Consider the following 7,500-nt stretch of genomic DNA (forward strand, 5'->3'; position numbering starts at 1 on the left):
TATATATATATATATATATATATATATATATATATATATATATATGCATATATATGCATATATATGCATATATACACATAAATATAGATATACATACACACACACACATATGTATATGCAAACATATATCATACACACGTATGATATTATTTAGTTACCATTAAGGATAGTAGTAGTAGTAGTAGTAGTAACGATAGTGGCGGTGGTGGTGGTGGTGTGTTATTGTGGTGGTGGTGGGGGGTAAAGTCACCGGGTGTTGTGGTGAGGAATGTACTGCTGTTGTTATCTACTCTACTGTGCTGCCATAGGTCAGAATCCTTTGTTGAAGCAGATTTTGTACAGCTGGGTGCTCTTCTTGTCACCAACCTTCATCTGTTTCTAACTCAGCTCATATTTCACTCCTCCTCTGGACATGTTTCTTTCCACAGGAGACTGTAAACAAATGTCACCACATATGACATGCAATGTCAAGACACTATGTTGTAGGACATTGCTATACACATGATTACATACATACATACACGTATGTATGTATGTATGTATGTATGTATGTATGTATGTATGTCATTGTTTAGTTTGTTTCAAGATTTCTTGCCAATAGAGAAAGAATTGGTTTCTAACCTAGATCCAAGGTTCCTTCATTGGAATTTCAACATCACCTGTAATTATTGGGGACCTGGGATATGTAACACACTGCCTAAATACCAATCTTGAGAAATTAAGCTTCTCAAAACCAGAAAAGAGAAAGCTAATTCGAAGACTACAGATCCAATCCATCACTGGAACTGGAAAAATCTGTGAAACTTACCAGAAGTTTATCATTTAAATATATATGAGCATGTCTAGATATGCAGCGATATGTATGAGAATACATACATAAAACATACAAATCTGCGCATACATACATACACACATACAAACAAAAATACCTTGTTGTTGATGTTGAAATTCTAATGAAGGAACCTTGGATCTAGGTTAGAATCCGGTTCTTTATTGGCAAGGAATCTTGAAATAAACTGAAGAATGACATACATATATATATATATATATATATATATATATATATATATATGTGCATATATATTGATATATATGTGTGTATATACATCTACATCTGCAGTGATACATTAGTATGTATATGTGGTATGTATTTATCTTTGGTATGTATTGTAGTTGGTGTATACACATATATGAATGTGTGTGTATGTATATATATATATGCATGTGTGCATGTATTTATGTATGTGTATTTATGCAAGTGTGTATGCATGTACATGCGTATGTATGCATGTATGCCTATGTCTCTACATATGCGTGTTTGTGTGCGCATTGCCAAACACCTGCCTGCCTTTCCTTTCTTCCTTAGTGTTGGTCACCGTGGAGAGGTTGGTCTGGAATAATCAGGTTAGGTCTGGAGTGTAGGGAGTTTCCATACATTTATTGAATTACAACAGTAACAACATTAATAATAATAGCAATAATAATAATAATAATAATAATAATAATAATAATAATAATAATGATGATGATGATGATGATGATGATGAGGATGATGATGATAATAATAAAGATACAAGACAATAGTAACAACTGCAACATCAACACCACTAAATGAAACAACATCAAAACATTAATAACAACAACATCAATAAAAAGCAACTACAATAACAAATACAACAACAATAGTGACAACGACAACAACAACAACAGTAATAACAACAGTAATAACAACGCTCATTTGAAGTTAATGAGTAGCAATATGTGTAATGGTTATATGATTGGATGCTCATCATCATCATCATCACCACCACCACCACCACCACCACCACCATCACCACTCTCCCTCTCTTTTCACATGACACTAAACTACATCATCCCCCACCAACATCATCATCATTATAAGCATTGTTATAACCCTAGCCAAAACTATCACTGCAGCCACCACCACCACCACCACCACCGCCACCACCGCCGCCACCGCCGCCGCCTTTCTATTTATTGTTGATTTGATGTTGTTAATTGTTAGCCATCTTAATAAGATTAATGTTGTTTATTATTATTGTTAATAGAGAGGGGTGGTGGCAGGGAGAAGGAATAGAAGGAGAAGGGGAAAGAAAAGGAGGGATGGGGAGAGTAGATGTAGTGAGAGGGGGCTAAGGTTGGTGGTGGTGGGAGTTAGAGGTTGCAGGGGGGAAGTGGTGGAAGAGGAAGAGAGAAAGGGAGAGAGGAGATATGGAGGAGGTGAAGGGAGAGTAGATGCAAGAGAAAGGGGTAGGGAGTGGAGGGAGAGAAAGTGGTGTGGCAGAGGGGATGAGGTGGGAGGCACAAAATCAGAGAAAAATTAATAAAACTGGACATAAATTGTTTTTAATGAAATTTACAGGCCTTGCCTACCCACCCCAGCCATTTACACACACACACGCACACGTGTATATACATACACACACATTTATATATTATATATACACTCATACACGGATACACACTGATGCACAACTCATATATATATATATATATATCTATATATATATATATATATGTATATACACATACATATGTTTATAGATATATATAGACATGCATTCATACCTACCTACAATGTATGCGTGTGTGTGTGTGTGTGTGTGTGTGTAAACACATGCAGTGTAGAGGATGCAGATGTGCATGTGAAGATGATAGACGTGTGATTGTAATAAAGAAATGAGAAGCAGAGGCTCACACACACACACACACATGCACACACACACACACGCACACGCACACGCACACGCACACACACACACTATAGTAACTGTAACAACTGCACACCAACGATGGAACCTCTGACTGGTCACTTGAGCTGCTAGAAATAGCTGCCAGTTTCTCACAAATAACTCTACGAAGTTAACTAAAGAAGGCTACATTGGAAAATTTGGTCAAAGATATACAAATTGAGGGAATGGTCGTGGCTGGAAGGCCTTCGATTATATGTCTAACTCAACAGAATTACACACCGTCAACACATTTACACACCAACATATACACATAACACCAGCCAACAACACACTGACACACACACACACACAACTACAAATCAAACCACACACCAACTGTGTATAAACACACACACATGTGCATATACATTATTGCACACATTAATATCATCACCAACACACTCACAGCCCCACAGCACACACACACACAGAGGCACATGTGTACGTAAGACACACAACCACATAACACACACGCATAATACAAACATACAATACACACACACACACATGCACAACATTAACATCACATAAGCACACATAACCCTTAATATACAACACCTCTACACACACACACACACAACGTCAATATTAATCGAGGTTTTTAATAAAATACCAATAACTTTTTTATTTCTCTGCAACATTATTACAGCGTGTGGTGTGGGGGCGGGGTTGGGGGGAATGGTGGATGTGGTGGAGTTGTGGATGGTGGGGGTGACACTAGTGGTGAGGGTGATGTGGTGGTGTGGTGGTGGCAGTAGTGATGGTGGTGGTGGTGACTTTGGAGGTGGTGGTGGTGGTGGTGGTGGTATTGGTGGAGGGGATGATGATGGTGGTGGTGGAGTGGTGGTAGTAGTAGTGATGGTGGCTATAGTGATGGTGATGGTGGTGGTGGTGACCGTGAAGGTGCTGGTAGTGGTAGAGGTGGTGTTGGTGGCTGCTGCTATTATTCTGCATGAGGTAGCCCGAGGGTCTACGGTACTTTTGAGATGAGGGTGGAGTTAGCTGTTATGTCAGATAAGTATGGCGTGTGTGGTGTTGTTAATGGGGGTCTCTTATTATTAAGCAGTGACAAGATGGCAGTATGTGAGCTGGAGTCTTTCATCCTTTGACATGTAAGTTGTCTACACAAAACCAGTCAATTTAACAGCCTGAATATCTTTCAAATGGAAAAGACAGCATGAGATATTATAATAAATATACACACACACACACATATATATGTATATATATTATTCTTATATATATTTGATTAATGAGAGAAAGAGAAGATGAAAGACACGAAAATCTTTATTGATCACTACAATCATTTCCAGCATCCATCTCTTACAGGAGGGATACTTACTACACAACTGGTTTAGGTGTATGTCTTGGTGTAGATGTGTCTCTTCAGGTGATTTCAAGAAGTGTCTCGTTAAAATAAATCCTGTTTTGCAAAACTTATTACTTCTTGCTTTCTGCTTGGTCTTTGCCAATAGAAATAGCAAGTTAAGGGAAACTGCTTCATTTATTTCAACTTATTTTCCCTTTTCTTCTAACATGACTATATCACCTGAAACAATTGAAACTGGTAGCATATTTCAACATTTTCTTACTTTAATTCATGATAAAAGTTCTCAAAGCACTTACTCTTCTTGTTTTTAATATAAACTTCCTTGCATGAAACCTCTCAGCCTTTTCAGCACACACACGCATGCATGCACACGCATTTACATATGCAAACATATATACATGATTATGTATATATATGTGACTGTGTATATGTGTGTGCATGTGTTTTGATATGAATATGAAGTATGATATGTTCTCAAATCTTCTTCTTGAAAACAGATCATGTAATATCATGTCTCTAATTTACACACACATACATACAGACAGTCAAACAGACTGCCAGGCACACATACATCTGCATATATATGTGTGTGTATATGCATGTGTGGTCTCGTGTATGTGTGTGATGGTACACTATGAAACATTGTCATACACCACTGGCCACAATGCACTTCCTCACATTGTTGTAACTTTCAAATGATGGTGGCAAGGCAAGTAAGCTAACAATACTACTCAATGGAATGCCTCTGTGTGTGTGTGTGTGTGTGTGTGTGTATGTGTGTTCTTGTGTGTGTGTGTGTGTAATATACTAGGTGAACTAGGATTTTAAGTAGGTACTTCAGAATATGTATACTATGATTCCCAAGTGAAATAACTTTCCCCTAAATGATGAGATTGTTGGTTCAATCTCTGTGTGGAGTACACGGGTGAAGTGGCTTCTAGGAATATCTTGGATTAGTTCAAGTCTTGTAAGTGAAATTGTAATTTAAAGGACCAGTCTCTTCCCCACTGCGCCACATCTACCTAAAGATTATATGGAAGATACCAGCGAGTATGGAAGTTAGTCTTTAGGTTGAATGTGAAGCTAGTTCCGCAAACTGAACAACTGCAAAGCACATCTTTGAAACTGGCAGGGAACATATTTACTTGACTTGAGTGATGAGTGACATACTCACCTCCCCTGTCCAACATTAAATGTTTGCCAAGCATTGTTTAAAACAAGGTATGGTGTCAAATTATGCCAAACAAAGAAAAGTGTGTCATTATGTTGTGTATATAGGAATATTTGTTTGTTTGTTTATTGAAGCAATTTCATATAATACTGCTTCTTTGAAATAAAGTGCAGAATTATAATAAATTAAAAATGGAAAAATGTAATTAGAAAATATTATTTAAATAAGAAGAATTATTTACTTTTTCTATATTGCTATCAATAAATTGTATAAAACGTAAAACAATTTGATGCCCAAAAATATACAAAGTTACAGCAATGGATCGAGTTGTTGTTTTAGAATTTTTAATTTATGTTCAATTTCCTTTTAAGAGACAGATATTAATTATACTTTAGACACACACACACACACACTTATATATAAACACATATACATAAATGCATGTACACAAAGTCATACAAATATATATATATATATATGTATATATATATATGTATATATATATATGTATATATATATATATATATATATATATATATATATATATATATATATATATATATATATATATATATATATATAATGGTAATACATACATACATGCATACAAACATACATATATATATACACACACTATGCATGTATATACATTTACAGATATATACATACATATATACATATGTATATACATTAATATATAAATAAACATGAATATGTATAAGTGTACACATATAATACAGACATGCATGCATACATCTACGTATGTATAAATATATGCATATATATACAATATATATGCACACACACACACATTTATATGGTATTTTCTTTCTTGCTTTGTTATCATGCGATATCTTTTTCTTATCAGTGAGAGAACAATATATATAAAGGCATAGGCATGGCTGTGTGGTAAGAAGTTTGCTTCCCAAGCACATGGTCCTGGGTTCAGTCCCACTGCATGGCACCTTGGACAAATGTCTTCTACTATAGTCATGGCCTGACCAAAGCCTTGTGAGTGGATATGGCAGGTGGAAACTGAAAGAAGCCTGTTGTGTGCGTGTATATATATATATATATATATATATATACAGGGTGTCCTAAAAGTCACTGATAGGTTTCAATCTTTAATAACTTCCTTGACTCTACAAATAAATGCATGACATTTTGAAACAATATGAAGGACACAATGGAAATTAATAGGCACGAGTCAAATTTTGCAACACCACTACATCACATATGAAAAATGACCTTGCTTAAATGGCAACCATTTTTGGCTTTGCATACCTGTACTCTTTCCAAAACCTGCACGCTAACACCATTTCCATTATGGCCTTTATATTGTATCAAAATTTCATGTATTTATCGTTACTTGAGGGTCCTTGATGGGAGGTGGCAACCGACCATATTTGGTAGGGGACAAGGACAAAAACACGAGACAAATCACCACTCCCACCCCCCACCATCGTCGTCATCATCACCATCATCACCATCATCATCACCATCATCATCATTGTCACCATCACCACCATCATTGTTGTCATTATCATCACCATCATCATTTAATGTCTGTTTTCCATGCTGACATGAGTTGACCCCAAAAACATGAAAGGTAAAGTTGACCTTGATGGTAATTCAACTTAGAACATAAAGGCAGACGAAATATTGCTTAGCATACACACACACACACACACACATACACGCACACACACACACACACACACACATACATACATACATATATATATATATATATATATATATACATATACAAATATAGGCTTCTGCACATTTCTGCCTGCCAAATTTTACTCACAAACCATTGGTTGAGCTGAAACTAAAGGAAAGTCACTTGTCCAAAATGCAGTGAGAACTGAGCCTGAAACAGTTGGTTGCAAAGCAAACTGCTTAATGACTCAACCATATCTGCGTCTATATAATTAGTATTATAATTAATATCTTAATATATATACATATCATAACAGTTATATTATAAGTCATGAGATATAGGTACTTAAATTAGTACCACCCAAATCAGATTGGAGCCTGGTGCAGCCGTCTGGCTCACCAGCCCTCAGTCAAACCGTCCAACCCATGCCAGCATGGAAAGTGGCCATTAAACAACAACATTAATAATTAATATATAATGTATTCCCATAGATTACACACATCAAAATTAATTTCATAATTAATATCATAAAATATAATAATTAGTAATATAACAGCAATCCTTTCTTATTTTGGCACAA

General features: G+C 35.8%; 1 protein-coding gene across 1 annotated transcript in view; it reads right to left on the reverse strand.

The window, feature by feature from the left end:
• Nucleotides 1-7,500, reverse strand: part of LOC106872615 (protocadherin alpha-7) — a 114,248-nt gene that overhangs the window by 105,872 nt on the left and 876 nt on the right. The gene's annotated exons all lie outside the window — the stretch shown is intronic.

This window comes from Octopus bimaculoides, chromosome 14 (assembly GCF_001194135.2).
Source record: "Octopus bimaculoides isolate UCB-OBI-ISO-001 chromosome 14, ASM119413v2, whole genome shotgun sequence".
NCBI classification, from domain to species: Eukaryota; Metazoa; Mollusca; class Cephalopoda; order Octopoda; family Octopodidae; genus Octopus; species Octopus bimaculoides.